The sequence below is a fragment of the Chaetodon trifascialis genome, chromosome 2 (genome assembly GCF_039877785.1).
Source record: "Chaetodon trifascialis isolate fChaTrf1 chromosome 2, fChaTrf1.hap1, whole genome shotgun sequence".
Classification (NCBI taxonomy): domain Eukaryota; kingdom Metazoa; phylum Chordata; class Actinopteri; order Chaetodontiformes; family Chaetodontidae; genus Chaetodon; species Chaetodon trifascialis.
In genome coordinates, this window is record NC_092057.1 from 23,295,368 (window position 1) to 23,314,855 (window position 19,488).

The 19,488-nt window shown below is 40.3% G+C and overlaps 1 protein-coding gene and 1 pseudogene across 1 annotated transcript in view; one reads left to right on the forward strand and one right to left on the reverse strand.

The window, feature by feature from the left end:
- rnf38 (ring finger protein 38) overlaps positions 1 to 19,488 on the forward strand; it is a 119,828-nt gene that overhangs the window by 50,154 nt on the left and 50,186 nt on the right. The gene's annotated exons all lie outside the window — the stretch shown is intronic.
- On the reverse strand, positions 1,060 to 19,329 carry LOC139337331 (integrin alpha-X-like; annotated as a pseudogene).

Here is a 19,488-nt window from a genome sequence, read left to right on the forward strand (position 1 = left end):
ATTAATAGAGAGTATAAAACATGTTACAAAATGAACTCATAGCACTTCACAAACAGCTTAAACAATTAAGAGCAACACACACACACACACACGCACACACACACGCACACACACACGCACACACACACACACACACACACACACACACACACACACACACACATATATATTCAAACCTCTGAGTCTCCATTCAACAGTCTGAATGAGATAAGACCTCTGGTGTAGGCTACATGTGTACTCGCTGGCCATACTGTATAACAAGTTTAGAAAAAAGTCTACTTGGTTTCTTCCCTGTGACCTTAATAACATTAATTTAGGGTAAAGAGTAGGATATGCAAGCGTCGTCGAGAGTAAACCCTCACTGGCTTTCCACCAACAAATACAGTACAAGTGGTTGTGTTGAGAGTATCACACCAAGCCGGATGTAATACCATTTGGCACCTGCTCCACCCTTACATTTAAAAAATCTGATGAAGCTTCAACATGCCTGTGAATTCAGTATCCAGGGTCTGAAGATCATTTTATGATTTTGACTCAGCTTTTTCCAAATATTTTGCTGTCTTTCTTATCATATGGAGTTTGTTCAGGTGTCATCACAAGTGCTGCTATAGGCATGGAGCATTTGTCACATGATAACAGTTATATGTGGAGGGCAGATTGTGATCCCATTCGCTGTTCAAAGTCTGATGCGTTGGAATGGCATCTTTCACAAGTGGTCCACTATGTCCTGGTTAATGAGTGGTTGATACAAATGTGATATGATATGAATAATTAACCTTAGCATGAAGGCTGGAAGAACGAAGGAAACGGCTAGCCTGGCTCTGTCCAGAGGTTAATAAAAAATCTAACATGTAATTTTTGCACTTTGGCATTTCTACAGCTTAAACAAAGCGATATAATGTGTAATGTACAGTGAGCTTTAAAGTTGCTGGTAGGTGGATTTTATCAGCTTTGGAGAGAATCAGACTATCAGTGTCCTGTTGTTTCCAGTCTTTATGCTAAGCTAAGATAATCATCTACTGGGTCAGACAGAAATGAGTAATATTAATTTTCTCATCTTCATGGTTTTTCATCCAGCTCCTCCTCTTTTTCAGCCAGCGGGATAGTGATGTTGGCCTCACCATCATCAAGAAGCGTTTTTTCCTCTGAAGGTTGGTCATATTTACTGTCAGCTTCTGATTGGCTCACTGACCGATGTTTGAGGGCAGGGGTTAGCTGCGTAGGGGTGCCAGCCGAGAGAGAATCTTTTCTCACTTGCTTTTCATAATCCTCAATCATTTTCTTCTTAAAGCATCCCATCTTGTGACAAACAGAGAAAAAAATCATTGGATCAAACACCACAGAAACCCATTTCACTGCGGAAAAGCATCTTTAATTCAGTTAGTAATATTCAAGCAAGAGCTCTGCATATGAAGACGGAAGTTTAACTTGTATTTCCTGGGATTGTGGTTTGCAATTAAACTTTTACAATTTGGAAATTGACACTCACCTTACACATGATGACTGTGATTATGATCAGGAGCAAGAGGCCCACTGTAGCTCCAGTTAAAATGATCAGCCATTGATTTGGGGGTATTATGAACTCAACCCGAACTTCAGTCTGTTGGCAGAGAAAAGAAAAGTTTTGCGTTTAGCTTATGTGTGTATATGAATGAATATCTATGTGAATGAGGATCCCAAATTTCTCGAAGATGAAATAGTTTTGGTTGTTCATGTGGAGACTGAATGTACCCGTTTCATTGTTGGATCGTTGTCTTTCCACAAGCCAGGCTCAGCAGACTTCTTCTGTTCAAAAGCATCTTTATTCTGTGGTTAATAAATATGATGCATTAGGTATAGTGAAAAACATTTTGAGCAATATCTTTGAAATGGCATTACCGTGCTCACATGTCAACATACCTCTTGTTTATGAGGATCCAGCACATATCGTTGCTTGTCATAGTTTACATGTATAAAGCTTTTAAATCTGACCTCTGCCCCGTCTCCAATATAACGTTTAAGAAAAGCAATATTCTGCAAAGCAAGAGCACAATGGTATATTCACCTCTGTCAATGGTGCGTCACCCGACTGTGTGTGTAGATGTAGTTTGTGTGTTGTTGCTACATACCTCTGCATGCTGTTTAAGATCCCTAAATTGTGCATTTCCTGACAATGTAAACTGAGTGGCTGATTCTTTCTCCAGGATGAAACTGTCACACATGATGACCTTGCAGTGTTTTCCTGGTGAGCAGTACTGTAACACATTGAAATGCCATTTTATTAAAGGGATTTGTCACTTCATGAACTCTTCACTTAGAATATTTTGATACTAAATGTGTTTTACTCACTTCAGACTGAAAGTCAGTGACACCTGTGCATTGAGTTTTGTTCTTAGAAAAGACAAAGTAATTGGTAAGCATTAAAGATTTGTAATTCTACAGACAGCAGCAGTATAAGTGATTAGAAGTAGTGTTCTGGCAGTCGCCGAGTTACCTGGTCGACAGAAACTTGATAGTTCTCCATTTCAAAACCATGTTCCAGTTTCGTTGGGAAGAACAGGGACACATTGACAGGAAAAGCTTTCAGACCAGGATTATCTATCTGTAAACAGTGAACAGTGAGAGAGAGTGAGCCCATTTTAAAAGAATAATACAACATTTGGGGAAATATTGACAAAAGGTGGCAAAATCAGCCTACCAGCATCTCTTAAGCTCAGTAATGAACACCTAAGGCTCGCTAGTTCCCTTTTTCTTGCAGTCTTAATGCTAAGCTACACTGAATGTCTGCTAGCTCCAGATTCATATCATATATTCCCACATGGTAGCGAGGAATCATAGTCTGACAAAGAAAAAAGTCTTAACTAAAGGTCCAAGATTCCATTGCAAGTTAATTAATTTCTTCATCCATGCAAACCCCTCCAATAAAAACACAACTCATTACACTTTGTGCTGTACGCTACCTGTCAACCACTTGTTGCTGCATAAGTTACTGCCTCACCTTATATATATTAACTATTTCTTTTGGTGCAGTGTCCTCTGTTGTAAAGTTCAGATAGCTTGTGGTGTCTTCTTTCCTGTAAATAAAACAGGATGTTCACAGTACGCAAGCAGTTGTGGCATGATTATTAATTACATACAAGGACTGCAGATCCAAAACACTATTTATGTGAGTCATGCCACTTACACTGCTACTGCCATTTTAATTTCAAATTGCACTGGGATGGTTTTGGTCAGGGAATTAGTCCTGGTGGAGTTTGTGTTATCGCTAAGGATGTAAAAAGCATTTCTTGTGAATATCAAACATGAAATATGTAATGATAATACATGATATTTTAATCATACGGAGAAAATGTTTGGCTGTGTCAGATTGTATGAGAAGGCCTGTACCTTTTTCCAGTCACGGTTATCGAAACGGTGTCATTCCACTCATGTTCAGTTATGATGTGGAAAGACGTTTTAAATGTTGCCTTCACAGAAAAAAAAGAAGATTTTCGTGAAAGATGATTAGGGAAGTTGCCAGGTTCAGACAGTTTTTGACAGTTTTTGATTTCTGAAAGTTCACTTCCGCCCCGTGAGGGTGGCTGGGTGCAGTTCTGACTCACGGCTGATTTGCTGCGATACACAGGAAGGCTGACACCACACACAGTTTTGTCGAGGACTCCGTCTAGATCATGACAGCTGTGGTGCACTGGTCTCGTCGCCTGTTTTAAGAAAAAACATGCACAAACACGTTTTACTTTGAATCAAACGCTGTGAACAGTGAACTTACTTCCAGTAAGTTTAAAGAGGGAGAATTCAAACAGCATTGGTTCTCAGAGCTTGATGTGACTAAAAACACTCCTGCCACTGACAACACCCACATCCTGCAAGGGTTTCAGATCCACCAAGGATTTTCTGTTCTGGTTCCTCTATTCTTTAAGTGGAACAGAAATAATGGAGCTGAAGTGTGAGAAAAAGCTTTGCAGGAGTTATCCATCAGTGGAGGTCCCTTTACATTATTTATCAACATAACTCATTTTTCATAATTAGTAATATGACATTTAGTAGTTTTGCAAAAAGGGCAATGTCGGTAAACTCATCTGTGTACATGCAGCTTAGATAAAAGTGGTGCAGAGATGTACCAGTGGATTTTAGGAATTGCAGTCAGATTAGAATAGCAATGCATGTAAAGTTGTTTTCTGACAGGCAGTTCAACAAAGACTGAACAATCAGGCCCTTTCTCTTCTGATGGAATGACTGTGAAGGCATATAACTGGACAAAACACAGCTAAGTCCATCATGTGTAGCTGAAGTGACTTAACTGAACTGGGGTTCAGGAGTCAGTATTTGGTGAATTGGTGGTTCATCCATGTGGTAACGAGAGTTGTCCCCCAGTTTTCTGAGTCTTGTCTTTTAACAAAACAACATTGTGCACACAACATCATTTTCAAAAATGTTGTCATTTACATGAACCCAGATAAATACGCCGTCAAGCGCATCATAACTATGCCAAGCCTATGGGTGCGAGTGTTAACACAGGTCCCTCACATGACGTTAAGTATTCAGTCGCATGTTGTGACGTTTCAGAACCTAAAACACCGTTTAACCCAGTTTACACGCCGACAAATAACCTGCGTTTTCAGAAATCTCCACTTTGGCCAGAGTTTTTAAAAATGATCGTTTTCCGTGAAAAAAACGTGTGTAAACGAGAGGCCAAACCGCATGAAAACATATGCGTTTTCCCTAATTGTAAATGGGTCTTGGTGTGTGTTTGGGTGCCTTGCCTTCACCTGTCTCTGTCCATGCCCTGTCTGTCTGCGTCTTTGGGAAGGATTGGGTCTACACTCCTCTGGCCTACTTCACCTCAAGTCTCCTCCAAGTTCTGGATCCTCTCTGACGCATCAGTTTGCCTCAGTTATCAGTCATCATTAAAACTTTAAACTCTTTTTAGTCTCCTGTCCTTTAAGTGTGGCATTTTGGGTCTTGTAATTTGCTATTTAAATTGCAATATTGAGGTCTGCTAAGGTCACTTCTGAACTCCTCACCCACAGACGTTAATGTTAAACTACTAGTCATCATCCCCTGCTGACACGGACTTAAGTGACTTTGCACAGCTTCCTCTGAAGCCACAAAAGGCTCATACAACTTTTTTTCATATATGCAGTAGTGACCTGCAAAGATTGATTTTTTTTTTTTTTTTAACTCACCTCTGTAAGAGTCATCCTAGAGAAGGAGAGGCCCGAAGGATAGTACATCGAAAGGCTGGTGTTGTATGAGTCATCGCCATGATTGGACAGTTTCACAGACAGGTTGAAGTAGTTATCTTCTGCCACCAATAATTTTGGGGTCCTAAGACAAAGAGTACTTCTTACATTTGGCCATAAGATGTTGATATCACAGTTGATGTGCTGTGTTTTGTCATATATACATACATGAAGTCGAAATCCACCTCAAGTTCAGCAATACAGGTGTCATTTTTTCTACATTGCTTTTCGAAGGGAACCTGTAGAAAAACAAAAAAACTTTGTGGTCGTGTCATGCTTGAAAATAGAGAGCAATCCAGAAAGACAACACACAATTCCTTTAAAATGTAGCAGACACACATACATACATAGGTTGTTTTTTTTTGTCCCCAAATAAATTGTAAAAACTTTGATCTCCTGACTTTTCATCTAGCATCATCAATGCAATCCAAATGTATCGAATACTTTGGTTTAGGACCACACACCTGCAAAAATGTTCAGTAGCCTCAGCGGCACTTTGTGTGCTTAGTGGTAATTAGCAAATGTTAGCATGCTAATACATATGCTAAACTAAGATTGTGTACATAGTAAATATTACACCAGCATGTTAACATTGTTAGTGAGATTATATTAGAATACTGACTTTGTAACAAATATGTCATTTGGACAGTAAATGTTGAAAACGACAAATTTACATCCTTAGTCGTCATCGCATCCATAAAACATAATTCCATTTCACGGTGCTTGTGCTGAGTAGAGCACAGAACGCTGATCGTTTTCTTCATGAAAACACAAATGTCTTAGAACTTGACATGGGCACATGTAAAATGAGCATCAGTCAGGATGTGAAATCCACTGACAGCCTGCAGCCTTTGGCCTTACATACCTCGACAACAGCTTGCTTTTTGCTGTCCACATTCAGAACCGCGGATGCATTCTCACTGTCATCTTGGGCAAAGTTTAATTTGATGCTGATGGGTGATAATGTATCTTTCACACATTTCTGCAAGAAAAAAAGAAGAGTCATCTGCATATTGAAGAAATTTTCAAAACTTGCAGATTCTCTTCTCTGTCTCTGTCTATCCCCTGCCTGCCTTGCATGTATGTGATTACTGCAGGGTGTGGCTGGCTGGTCTTGTCTGGCCTCCTCCTCTCCTGAGCACACCTGTCTGCAATCAAGACCCATCAGCTGCCGCAGTATATAAGCACCGACCATCTCCTGCCTTTCTGTCTGAATCACAGTGTTTGGGTCTCAACTCTTACCAAACAGAAAAGGTGTTGCTACATGGGCAAGAGGGTTGATGAGGATTTCTTTTTTTCAAGAGACCAAAGAAATTCACATCATTCACATTTTTTCATTTTTTAAGCCAAATCTTAACTTTAAGGCTAAAAGAGTTCCAAAGTGAAAGTGCACACAGCTGAGCCCAGTTTGGACAAGTCTGTAGCATAAAAAAGTGCAATCTGTTAGAATTGGCCACCTGTCCAACATCACTAACAAATAAGGAGCACCAAATCATCAGAGTCACTGTTAATGGCTGCACACTATACACTTTACTGTAGCTGTCTTTGGTTGAAGCTGTGAGCTGCCATTAGTGAGTTAGCTCAGTTAGCCATGCACCTAGCAGCCCTATTAGTTGAAAGTCTGTCTGCTCTGACCAAGAGCTCTGAGCACTGGGGGATTGTTGGTGTTTACACTGCGGGCAACAGAACTAGTTTCATCAGGATCCCAGTGAACATAGATGTACTGGGACCAATGGAGGCCAGTTTGATGACAAGGATTACAGTACGGGGGTGATTTACAGCGACTCTGACCAGGACAATGAAGACAGGGCAGACAGAGACAGGAGAGAAATGAGAGGAAATTCAGCATTAGTAGTAGGGATTTTAACACCTAAATCGCTGAATAAAGGGTTTATTTTGACCATCCCAGAGTTTGGTTTGGCCAAAATAACGATTGGTGGATGAGTGGGAAGACAAAGGAAAAACAAAATTTCTTTTGTTGATGTTTTGTTTATTTTTATTTATCAGATTAAAAAAGCTAAGAGAGCCAGTGAAATGCAGCTCACATACATCTCCCAGCTGAAACTATTGGGGGATGCCTGAGCTGTACTCTCAGACTATCGCTTCTAGAGGTCCAAAGTGGTGTTGTGTGGCAGCGCACCTCAGTGGTAGTAAGAGTTGTCTTTTCACTTTCCCCACCTAACTTTATCCTGACAGTCCGGAGAATTAAACGAACAACCCCTCTAGTGACCCCCGCCCAAAGTGTCAATCATTAATCATTCCAACCAACAAAAGAAAATGAATATACTCAACATACTTAAAAAAAAAACTGTCTTGGATTTAAAGTGTGTTGTACAGATTAATGGAAAAATCTAGGTATTGACCAGCAGACACATAGACACATGGACAATATTTATACAGACAGGTGACAGCTGCTTATATGCAGATAGTTCAAGAGTATGTGATGGTGAGTATTACTAACTAATCTCCATACCGGCATGTAGATGGAGTAGTTGAAGACGGTCTCTTTGTTCCTTAGCTCGTAGGTAGAAGTAAGATTCCTCATTTTCTGGTCATTTTGAATGAAGAAACCTCGATATGCGAGTCTCATTGGATCTACATCAAGTGTCCATGAGATGTTTAGTCCAGAACTCATCACTCCTGCAAAGGCATACAGCGGGATTAAAATAACACATGGTAGGATGTGCAGCATCAGCAGGTGTTAATGAATCACATTGTTGGATCAGGTGCCTACCTATTTTGCTCTTTGTTGTCTCTTCCATTTCAAAGCGGACTATCAAGGTAACCATTGGTAGATTTTCATCTGTCTTGTCTGGGCAGTTGATTTTGTCAGTGCTTATCTCCTTAGGTAGAAAAAACAGATGTGCCACGACATTAAAGACGGGCCTGGACCTGAAAGACATTCATCAAAATGATTAAAAATGGATTATTAGACTGTACATGATTTTTTTCCTACAGTTAAACAATACACTTTCACTTCGATTTCACTGGTAGTTTTCTCTGGTTTTCAAACGACAGAAAATGTGGCACCGGTTGTGGAAAATTCTACATATTTTACTTGTATTTCGAAATCAGTTTGTGTCAATTTTCAGTGAAAAAATCCATGCCTTTGTTTATTATAATTTTTTTATGCTGACTTCTATTATCTATAACATAAAGTCTATGTTCATGTGGTTTTGAGCATGAGTTACTTCATACAGACATTAATCATGTAGTGGATTGGTCGGGTAGAGTCTCAGGCAATGTGTTGTCTCCATACCATAAGACAACAGCCATGCCCTGTGATCCAACTGCAATATCTGGGAGTCCGTCCTCTCCAAGGTCAATGTCCCCATCAATGGCTTGTCCAAAGAATCTTAGTCCAGGCTTTATTTTCTGTCCCATGATTCTCTGGAATAACAGAGATTTGATAACTGAAACAGAGCATGATTTCTCAGGGTGAGACAGACAAAGGTTTTTGATAGTACACACCAAAATGATTGAAAAATACTATTACTAACTCAGATCATTGCAAGGAAGACCTTTTAGTTTTATTCAAGGACAGATTTAGTCTGCTGTATTGGCAAAAAAGAAAAAAAAAAAAAACACATTTGTCTAACCCTCATAATGGTGATGCACTATTATTATTTTTGGGGGCATCTGATGTGTTTGTTAGACAGAGACAATAGAGAGGAAATGAGGGAGATAGATGCAACAAAAGTGGGGGACCTGCCTGACTCAACTCAGGGACATTGTGGTCCATGGTCAGCTTTTCTCTGTCTCACCTGGCTGAAAGTGCTGCGTATGCCTCTGTGCCTGTCACCAAGGTAGATGTAAACAGCTCCCCTGTTATCATCCTCAAGCGGGGCTCCAACAGCAACATCTCGGAGTCCATCACCATTCAGATCTGCAAGACTGGCTATGGCAGTGCCAAATCTCCCCATGGATGGTGCAGTCACATTCAGTTCATTTTTCAGCTGCATCTGGAAACAAGACCAAACGTTTAGGAAAATAAATGCATTAACTATCTCCCCGTGACCTGATTAAAGCTCAAACTCTGGGTCTGTTCCCACCTCATCAGTCAGTGTGTAGACGTATATCTGGCCTTCGCTCTTCTCCTGAGGATGGTAAAATTGTGGAGCTCCCACCAGCAGGAAGTCAGTGTCACCATCTAAGTTGACATCTACTGAGCACAGCTCTGCGCCAAAGTAGGAACCAATCTGAAAGGTACATTTATTTAATTCATGATGATGGTGCCAGTGCAAGGAAGTTCTCTGGTTTCCTCTCTGCAACCACTGAAATAACTGCCTTTGTGCATTTTCATGAAGATGCAATATGTAGCTATTTCTATCTCTAAAGGCAAATAAAAGTAATCGAAGAACTCAGTTTGATTTCTTCAAAAAATATAACCAGGGCCCAGCAGCTTGTTGCAAGAAGCAGGTTAACTGTAAAACCTTGTACAGCAAATGTTATCGTGACAGGTTTCTAGCAAAGTACACCTGCCTCTTGAACAGTGTCGTATTTATTCAAGTACAGACTAGGTTCATGAGAAATGTCCTAAAAGTTATCCATACTTACTCTAAAGGTGGCATAATAACAAGGTTTTCATTAACATGCAATGGCAGATTGAGGTTTATGTTGAGTCTAGCAACCTTCAGGCAAACTTAAAAAAATTATTTCTGTTTAGAATATGTAGGATAAAGTACATTGTGAAAAAATATCAAGACACCAACCTGGTCCCCATTTAGTCTTTGGGCTACGATCCAGTTGTTTCCATCATGTCTGAAAATAACTACCTGTCCTTTGTGATTAAACCTTGGTGCACCGCTGAAATACAGAGGAGCGTTGTTCTTCTCTCCAACAGAAGTAGAGTATCCTGCAACAGCATCAGTCACAATCTGCTCATTGTTCACTCACATCATGCAGCGAGGAAGTGCTCAGATTCTAAAATTATGTACATTTTCCTACATCATTTCCGATCGATTTGCTACATTTTTAATTCAAAGCTGAACACATCATTTAAGTTGGAAACTGATAGAGGTAGAGACATAGAGACATATGTTTCCCTTTTTTGCCAAGCCTCATGTAAAACAAAATAAAACAACATCTCCAGCCTAATAAAAAACTCATGTACAGAAGCAGATAATCTGAAATGATTTTAAATAACTTCATGTTTAGTACCCATGTACGAGTCATTCTTCATTTGTGGATCCTCAATTTGTGTTTGTTTTTCTGCGAGAAACTCTTGAAGAGAACCACGCCAGGTGTTTGATCCCACTGAACCCAGAATCAGGGTATCCTGTTAACAGAAACATGCAGGTCTGGTTAGAGCAGGATAGAATCAAGCTTGCAATGTAATGTTAACTGTCCCCTTCACCCGACCTCTGAGATGTTCTGCTGAAATGATGTTAGGTGACATTATGTTCACTGGAGCACAAGTTTATGTGTCATGTTCATACAGATTACATCCAGCGCAAAGGTGTGCTCCACACACTTTAGCATTGTTTTGTGTGGCATGAAGAGGCTTTGCTATCATATCCTTTAACACAATCAAAAGGTAATGTTAGCTTGGAAGTGACTGAATGCAAGCGTTAGCTGTTGAAAGCTAATGCGTGATTAAATGTGTTTATGTGATTTACAGTGGAATATGACCCAGTGTCACTCCAGATTGTTACTGTAGATCATCTTTTCAGTTGCTGATCAAGTGGGAAGTGATGAAAGCAGATTTCTACTATACCAGGCTTTCTTCTACTATAGCCTACCAGACTTTTTTCTACTATATCAGGCTTTTTTCTACTATACCGGGCTTTTTCTACTACACCACACTTTTCTCTGACCGGACTTAATTTACCTGTCCTACCTGGGAGTAAACACTGCTGGAGAAGAGGCAAGAGAGCAGGCGTCCGGATCAGGCTGAGGAGCAGACAACACCGCCCTCCACTTCCCAGCGTCCTTCTAGCAAATGTTCAATCCCTTCATAACAAACTGGATGAACTAAGGGCTATACTGGCTTTCCAATGGGACATTAAGAACATTACTGCCTTCATTGTCACAGAAACGTGGCTCGATCCCTCAGTCCCGGACCCCGCAATCACAGCGGGAGGCCTCTCCATTCATCGCCAGGACCGAACGGTGGAGTCCGGCAAAACTGCATTATGGGTCTGCATTATGGTGAACAATCGGTGGTGTGTGGACACAAAAACGATCTCATGCAGACTGTTTTATTTGCCCAGGGAGTTTACAGCTGTGGCTCTCACCGCTGTTTATATCTCCCCACAAGCAGACACCACACGGGCACTGGAGGAGCTGTACAGAGTTAACGACCAACTTGAAACTTTACGCCCAGGGACTGCTTTCATCGTGGCGGGTGACTTCAACAAAGCCAACCTGAGGAGAGTTCTGCCGAAATATCACCAACATGTGGAGTTTCCTACTCATGGAGGTAAGACACTAGACCGCAGGTGTCAAACTCATTCCACAAAGGGCCGAGTGGCTGAAGGTTTTCTTTCCAACCAAGCAGCAGCACACCAGACTTGACTCATTTCAGCTGATCTCAGTCTTCAGACAGCTGATTGGTCAGACTGTTCTTGATTGGTTGGAGGAAAAACCTGCAGCTGCATGGCCCTTTGTGGAATGAGTTTGAGACGCCTAGACGTTAATGTTTACACTCCATTTAGTCACGCGTACAAAGCCCGCCCCCGCCCGGCCTTCAGCAAATCAGATCACTCCTTAGTCCTGCTGCTCCCATCCTATAGGCAGAGACTGAAGCGTGAGCAGCCCGTGACGCGGACAGGACAGCGCTGGTCGGACCAATCAGACGCCGCCCTGCGGGACTGTTTCTCCTTCACGGACTGGCACATATTTCGAGCTGCTGTCGGCAACAACATCAATGAGTACACTGAGCACGTGACAGGATACATCAGCAAATGTATCGATGACGTCGTACCGGCGGTGGGTTAATGGAGCGGTCCGCTCAGCGCTCAGAGCACGGACAGCAACGAGAAAGCCCAGTACAAATTCAGAAGATGTATTTAATACTACAGGGGAAAGAGCTGCAGCATGGGGGAGGTGTCTGCTTCTCTCCCTGAGGAGCTGAACTCATTCTACGCCCGTTTTCAGGAAAACAGCAAGCAGAAGGTGTTGCTGGAACAAGACAGCTGCCCTTTCCAGCTGTCCCCGGGTTGATGTGTGTAAAAGCCTTAAAAGGGTGAATGCACACAAAGCTCCTGGACCGGACAACATCCCAGGCCACGTCCTCAAACCAAAACCAGCATGTTCAAGGATAGTTTTTATCCACAAGGCATCAGACTGCTAAACAGTTGAACTGCCACACACACACACACACACACACACACACACACACACACACACACACACACACACACACACACACTGCACCTCTAGTGTTTTTATCCTATTTCTAGTGATTTTTTTTTTAAGCTGCTACCTCTATTTTATTCATATTTCTTTTTATATGTATATATTTTATTCTTGAATATTTTGCACCGTGAAGTGATTATTGCACTGTGAGTTGGCACCAAGCACAAAAAACATTTCATTACTGGTGACAATGTTACATTGTGACAAGTATATGACAATGAAGGAATCTTGAATCTTGAATCTAATAGCCGTTTGTTGGGAAACTGCCTGTTTGGCATGTTTTGGTGTGCTCCTAATGTAAAACTCCACCATGGATCAAGTGTCAGTGCTAGAAGTATTGGTCCAAATTTCTAACCTTCAAAATGTGTTGGTTTTGTCCACATTTTGACATTACTCACCTTATAGAAGACAGCACTGAATCCGCTCTGAGACATTTCATTAGTCATGTCTCCTGCCCGAGCCACTTTGGAGCCTGAATATAAAGAAATTAGCATTGCATGTTACAATTGCAGAGGGACAGCAGGAAGATAACACTGATTTTCTAACAAAATTATTATACAAAGAGTGTAAAAAAACAATTGAACGTCACCTTCCATTGTGAAGATCTTGTTTTGAAAGTTTTCCAGGATTCCTGTGAGTCCGTCATAGTTCTCAATTTTAAAGGCATTTTTGTCTTTCGGTTCTGAAGCAATGGCTCTAAATTTATCCAGCCTAGCATCTTTGACCTGAAACCAGAACGCTGCTTGAAATTATGAAGGATCCTCAGAAGTCTCATGTCAGCAACATAAACACAACAGTTTGTGCAATATTGGACTCAAAACTGGACTCAAGTACAAGTTGCACTATTTAAAGCTGAGCTTGGCTGCAGCTGTTACTGTATTACTTAAAGACAAAACATTTGCTGGTAAAAACATGTCTGAACAATTGTTTTTGTCTGAGTAGTATGTCTGTGTGTCATCCTTATGGCAGTGAACAGAACAGTTCCAAGAATTGATCACTGAGGTATCAGACAATCAGACAATAAAAGATCAAACAATGAGACCTGTTACATCACATGACAGCTTACCCCAATGACAAAGCGAATGATGTTTCTGTCATCGTATCTTTTGATAATCCCACGTCTGTCAGTGTCACTGGGATCTCCATCTGTGATTAGTACCAGAACTTTAGTTGCATCAGGGGAGGCGCCTGCTGCTGGGTTTTCAAGGATTTCATCTCTGTAACAAATGTAAAAGAAGCATTTGTAAAGCTCAGAAGAAACAAAACTGCATCTGTGAGTATGAATTAAAGAACGTTACATTAATGTGGTTGTCCTGTATCACTGTAACTTACAACACAAATGTGAGCGCTTTGTGTGTGTTGGTAAGACCTCTCATGTGGGGTTCCTTCCATAGTTTATCAAGAGCAACACTATCTTGATCGTCATTGAAGTCAAATACTTTCCTGTAATCTGTAGAAAACTGAACTGCTGCAAACTGAGAAAAGCAGAAAACAAAGTACAGCATTATTTTAACACTTTTCTGTACAATTTAACAAATAAATACTATGAAGGCTTTAAGGCGTTGCATTAGTGCAGGGACCTTGATTGATGTGTTCTTAAGGCTGTTCATTATATCCACTATGAAACCTTTATTTTTCTCGAACTCTTCTGTGGTCATACTCCCTGATCCATCAAATAGAAAGACAAGGTCCACTGTCTTTTTTGTGCAGTCTGAAAAAACACACAATTGTAAAGAATATTCAGTCAGGAGAAAAACGCTGAGAATAATATTTTACTGCAAGAAGGACGTGATGTCATTACCACAGAGTGGAAGACGCTTCCACTCTCTAAATGTCTTTTACCTTGGAAAGCTGGTGTGAAAGAGGAGATTTGCTGGAGATTATCGGTCATCTTGTAGCACACACTGTTCAGATAGGAGTTCTCATAGCATTCATGGACTATACTTGGACTACAGACCTAAATCAGAACGTGAGAAATCTTATCAAACTGTTTTGAATAACTTTGAAGAAATGTCACAGGGAAATCTAATGAGCTTTGTGATTTTCTTACAGTGAACTGGGAGCGTGTGGAGTCCTTAGCCATCGACAGGCCAAGGTGCTTGACTGATATTGTTGTGTCTGTGAGAGACATTTCTGCAGGAGTGGCATTTGATTAGTATTTCAAAAAGCTTTTGAGTTCCTTTATGGGATGTTTCCCTTTTATAATTCATATTTCTGCATTGATGGAAACTGTACTTTTATAATTTTTAATAGTGGGATCCATCATGCAGTGTTGCCTTCAAAAACTGCATTTGTATACCTTTAGGGTTGAAGCAGTGGGTGGTGTTTTGGGCTTGGTCAGGTTTGCATATTCCCCCAGATCCATTTAGTTGCAGAGGTGCAGTTACAATTACCCTGTGGATGAGGTCAACAACCATGATAACAGTAATCTGAAGCATTTCTGTGGCCAGACAGACATGAGCTGCAGAGTTTTAGCAACAAGAAAACACTTGCTGATAAAAGCATGTTGTCAGAGTGACAGCATGCTTTGTCATCCAATGCCATGCCATGCTCCATGCTGAAGTTTCTTCAAATTATCTTTCATCAACACTAAAGTTATATGCATGCACATTATAACTGAAAGGAATTCAACTTTATGAGTAAAAAGGATTTTGACAGTTGCAGCAATGCCAATTACCAACTGAACTAATGTTTATCTAGGCAAGTCCTCTTGTCAAGCCCCTTGAGGGTTTTTTAGGACCTCCTTGCATGTTTCCCTTTGTTTTTTTCTTTTTAAAAAAGATATGTATCAGTGATTGTCAATTTTTCTATGGTAATTGAAATTTTGACTTTTTAACATGTGCTAAAATTAAATAAACAAAACAAAACGACCAAGTTGCAAATGCAAACTTACCCTTTGTTTGTGGCAGACATGTACTGAAGCACTTTGTATCCGAAGAAATCTTTTTGTTCACCCACATAGACATCAGGATTTGTCATGTCAACGTTGAAAGTCAAAGAGATGCGGATGGCTGCAGTTCAGGATAAAAAAGACCACATAAGTTTTGTAAGCCTTAATTTAAAGAGGTGGCAACAAATTTCAACGTGGTTTATCGGAAAAGTCCTGAAGCATAAAAAGAAAACAGCAAACAAACATGGAGACAGCAACTACAAGAACAGTAAGTTGACAGTATGCTGCTGTTTTGACAAAAATTAGCAAATTGATCTTTTGACAGCCTCTCATCCCTGGTCTCGGTGCCTTGAGCATGAAGAAAGTAAAAAAACGCGAAATAAGAAGTCCCAAACCCACAGTTGTATGCAAAATGTTTTGGGGTCATCGAGGTAACATGACATGTTGCAAAATGCTGTCTCACTCCTAACAGAGATGAACTGCACCTCGCGTGGAAAGTGTGCGAGAGCAGGCAGCATCAGTGGCGGGGAGGTGACGAAAAGCTGCAAGTTGGACAGTTTCCAACAGCCTTCAAAGAATATACAGGAAGTCACAGAAATATTAACATCCTGTTACCTCTGCCTGTAGCCTTCCTCTATTGTGTAGACTACATTTGGATCTCTATGGCTGAAGAAATCGCACATGAGCTCCCGATGGCTGAAGAGCTGAAGCAGATTGCCAACGCTGAAAACGTATGTTTCAAAATCATATGACCCAGACTTTAGGAAACTGAACTCCTGAATCAACAGTTCAAACATTCCCACAACTGTAGACAACACACAGGGAGCAAAAGCAACAATTATGACTCCAAGACTCTAAGTTTCCTTCAGTGATTCACATGATTACTGTTACTCTTTTGATAGTTAGAAAGGTTTTAAAATTCTACCCTATGAAATTCTTGGACTAAACATATTCCACTTCTCTGCCAACAAATCATCAAGTTGTAATTAGGCTTTTATAATCTCTGTTTATTAGTTTTTATTTCATATTTGTGTCTAAGTATATCTGGCAGGCACTTTGAAATTGCTCCGTCTTTTTCTTTCTTCTTTTCGTCTTCTTTACTGAATTTCCCCAGTGTGGGATCAATAAAGTCTTATCTTATCTCTGAAGTGCTATAATTACTTTTATCATCATAGCATGAGCTGGACAAGATATCCTTGCTAACAGATAACCCTTCATTGCACAACAATAACCTAGCCAACAATCTACTGTTAAATATTGTGATAATCATTGTTTTCTTCCAGTCGCCTCTTCGATGAGGCAACAGCCAGGTGTTTCCTGTCATGCCCTGGGTCATGCAATCGTTGGAGAGCAGCTGTGGCACCTGGCTCTAAAAACTAGGGCCTCCTTGATCTTGTGAGATTACTGTTGTACACATGTGCTTGACGTCAGAGCGAGCTGGGATCAAGTTGGACACAAATGTAACTGATATGCATTGTGTAGCAACTGCCGGGGATCAGCTCTGTACAGGCCTGGGTCATCTTGGACAGACCTATTTGTACCATTTCAGGTCTTTGCAGCCTCTCACACACAAGCACTTACCAGGTGAAGTCAGATAAGTCCATGAGGATTCAGAGCTTTAGTGGGAACACTGCCTACCTGCCTATCTGAACCTGACTGTAAGTGCTTTTCGTCATTAAGCCACTGAAATCATCTTGTCCTCTCCAAATTTTTGCAAATTTAATCCAGGCCACATTTGGAGGTGTCTTGAAATAGGATTCAAATCTTAGTCCAGATACTCTGGCTGCTCAAATCAGATTTCAAAGTGTCTTTGCATCAATCGCAGGAGGTTTTACAAGGACAAACCAGAGTGACTGAAGTGCATCAGAGCAGCTGAGCAGATATCCATGCTGCTATTAGCAGAGTGTGTCGGGTGCAATGGAGGATTCGCAGTTCTCACACTGTGACACGACAGCGCGATTGTTTGGAGGGAAAGATAATGGATCTCCACTTCTGATCTGAAAATCTGATTTGCCTGCAGTCTGAGCAAAGCTTTAATGACAAATCCAGTTTGTAGTCTGCTTTAGCTCTAGTATTTCAGCATTTTTCTTCTTTGCCATCTTGCCTTCTTTTGCAATGCAGCCCACAAAGGTGCATTCCCACAGCTCTCTTCACTGTGCACCTCCGTGGCTGCCCAGCAACCAAGCACAAAGGAAACAACTAGCCGGTGAACGACATGCAGTATTTAGCAGCTGCAGAGACAAATTCAGCAGTTTGTGGAGACCAATCCAGAGCTGAGAGGAGAGTGAACATTAGACTTATGTTCATCAGGTGGCTAGAATGCTAATGTTGTTCTGTACCTGCTGGATGTGTAAAAAGTTTATCATAACAACTTGTACATCTGTTGATGGTAATTTTATGTTAATGTAGCTTTTACGTCTATTTGTGCTGCTCCCAGGGGGCCAAAAATCAGTGAATGTAGGAAAAGGCTACTTTTTACTTAATTACAATTATCTGACAGCTTTAGTTGTTTTACAAATTAATCATTTTTACATACAAGAAATGCAAAGAGCTGATACAATGTGCTTTTCATAAATTACACCACCCAAGAGTATATACAGCTACAACTAATGCAATTAGTTAAGTCGAAAACAATTGAGAGAAAATTAATAATAATTAATTAATAACTATTTGAATCATTGTTATTTTTCATGTGAAAATAGTTCATGGTTCCAGCTTCACAAATGTGACGATTTGCTGCTTCTCCTTTAATTATTAATTTATTTGTAATAATTTTGAGGTTTGGACTGCTGAAAGATTAAAAAAGCAATATGAAGGTGTCACTTTGGTCTCTGGGTAATTGTGACAGCATTTCTAACTATTTTCTGAATTTTTACAAACCAGTCAATCAGTGACTTGAAAAAAAAAATCAGCAGATTAATCCATAATGAAAATAATCATTAGCTGCATTTTTATACAATATATTTCAATTTGAGCTCCATCTCAACCAGCTACACTAGTAAAATCCTCCTTTTACATTAATGCATGACTATTAATAATCTAATGATACACTAGAATTTTTTTCCGCATTTAGTGTTTTGAGTAAATTTCTCCTGATTATACCTACATACTTTTATAAGTAACATTTCAATGCAGGAATTTTACTTGTAATGTATGAGTATTTTTACACTGTGGTATTAAGTGCTTTTATTTGAGTAAAGGATCTCAATACTTCCTCAACCACTGACTAGTTGTATCAGTGATTTTGGTTCTCTGTGTTTTGAAATATCCACCTCTTTCCTGCCAGTCTGCTACAATTGAGGCAAATGGAAGTTCTCCCTGCCTCAAGAAACTAAAGAAAAGACATTTGGCACCATTTCATCAGTTCAAAAAATAGTTTCAGTGAAAATTGTTGCCGTTAATGTTGTAAAAGTCTTAACGTGAGGCTGCGAAACTACATTACTCTGCACGACTGACTTGAATTGTGTCTGGTACGCGTTTGTGGTCAAACACTCATCTTGGCTCACCGTTATAGGTTTCCTGAGCTTTTGCACTCCGCGCAGTTTCTTAAGAATTAACGAAACTGTGGGCTGAACTTAAGAGAAACTTAAAAAATACAATATAATAAATAGAATCCAATAAATAGTCACCATTCAAGTAAAAAACACACAAAAAACAGTAATTTTTGCTCATTTTATATCCCTCAAGTGTTTTTGATCTCAGAATCACGTCGCTCCACACACATATAAAGCACCTCCATCCTTCCTTTTCTCCATGGATATTGTTGTTATTGAAACATACTGCAAAAATTAAGATCTTACCAACAGTCACCAGGTAGGTGAGAAGGAAGCTGCGACACTGTCCATCCATCTTTCACATCACTTTTCTCTCTCCTAACAGTGCTACTGGCGTTGCATGAAACATGTGTCTGTGCAATACTTCCTGTATGAATTTTAAATAAGGGTGTTTCCGTACTAGCTGCATGTGAAACTTTTCTCACAGCCCATGCTCTCAGCGAAATGTTTATTTTCTCTTTGG